This window comes from Pterocles gutturalis, unplaced genomic scaffold (assembly GCF_000699245.1).
Source record: "Pterocles gutturalis isolate BGI_N339 unplaced genomic scaffold, ASM69924v1 C12125985, whole genome shotgun sequence".
Taxonomy (NCBI): Eukaryota; Metazoa; Chordata; class Aves; order Pterocliformes; family Pteroclidae; genus Pterocles; species Pterocles gutturalis.
In genome coordinates this window covers 1-831 of record NW_010155598.1, presented here as the reverse complement: position 1 = coordinate 831, position 831 = coordinate 1, and the positions used below count along the sequence as shown (strand labels likewise).

Sequence of the window (831 nt, the reverse complement as noted above, 5' to 3'; positions counted from 1 at the left end):
AGCCACATACTATAACTTTTATTCCTTTTTTTTTCTGATCCATTGAGTTACTTCTAATTTGAGATCTTACTGATGAAGTGCTTTTTGCTGATAAAAAACAAATAATTATAACAGTATCTCTGAGGTTCCTATAACAAAAGAACGCAGTGGTTTTGGGGTTGGTTTTGGTTTTTTTTTTTATCTTTACCCTGGGAAGTGGCTAAGTTTGGGTGTTTGACATTAATAGGCAAAGACAGCCTTTGACGAGGGCTGCTGTTAGCTTTCCTGCAAACGCTCCAACCCTCAGAGGGCTGTTTGTTTGATTTTCCAATGGTTAAGCAAGATTTGGCCTGGCTGAGTTACTCACTCACTGCCTAGCTGAGGGGAAGCCCGAGAACGCTCTTCTCGGAGGAGCGGGAGGGAGGTTCGGCATGCATTTCCCACCTGAGTTGTAGCTGACGATGTCCACTCCCAAGGCAGGGCTCTTTCGTTTCCTGGGCCTCCCTTTCTGGACGGTGCCGGTGCCGTTGAAGTAAGGCAGGGCCAGCCCTCCGGTCTTGGCAGCCAGCTCGGTGTAGCTCAGCTGAGGGGGATACTCTCCTTGCAAAAGGGACTCGAAGTGAGCCCTGCAGTAAACCAGGTTGTCCTTCATGCCAAAGTGATCGCCTGTGGTCAGAGTCTTGTTGCAGGTGGTGCAGGTGAAGCAGCTCAGGTGATAAACCGACTCCCTGGCTCTCATGACCATTTCGGAGGCTGAGATCCCAAGGTGGCAGCGGGCACATCTCTGCACGGAGAACCTTCTGAAGGAAACAGAAAAGTGGGCATCAACCAGAAAGGCAAAGGCAGACTTGC

At 49.5% G+C, this 831-nt stretch overlaps 1 pseudogene across 1 annotated transcript; it reads right to left on the bottom strand.

The window, feature by feature from the left end:
• Nucleotides 1–346: 346 nt before the first annotated feature.
• Nucleotides 347–778, bottom strand: LOC104471065 (annotated as a pseudogene). Its single transcript, XR_727643.1, has one exon. The product of XR_727643.1 is annotated as an LIM/homeobox protein Lhx9 pseudogene (transcript).
• Between the last annotated feature and the right edge of the window lie 53 nt (nucleotides 779–831).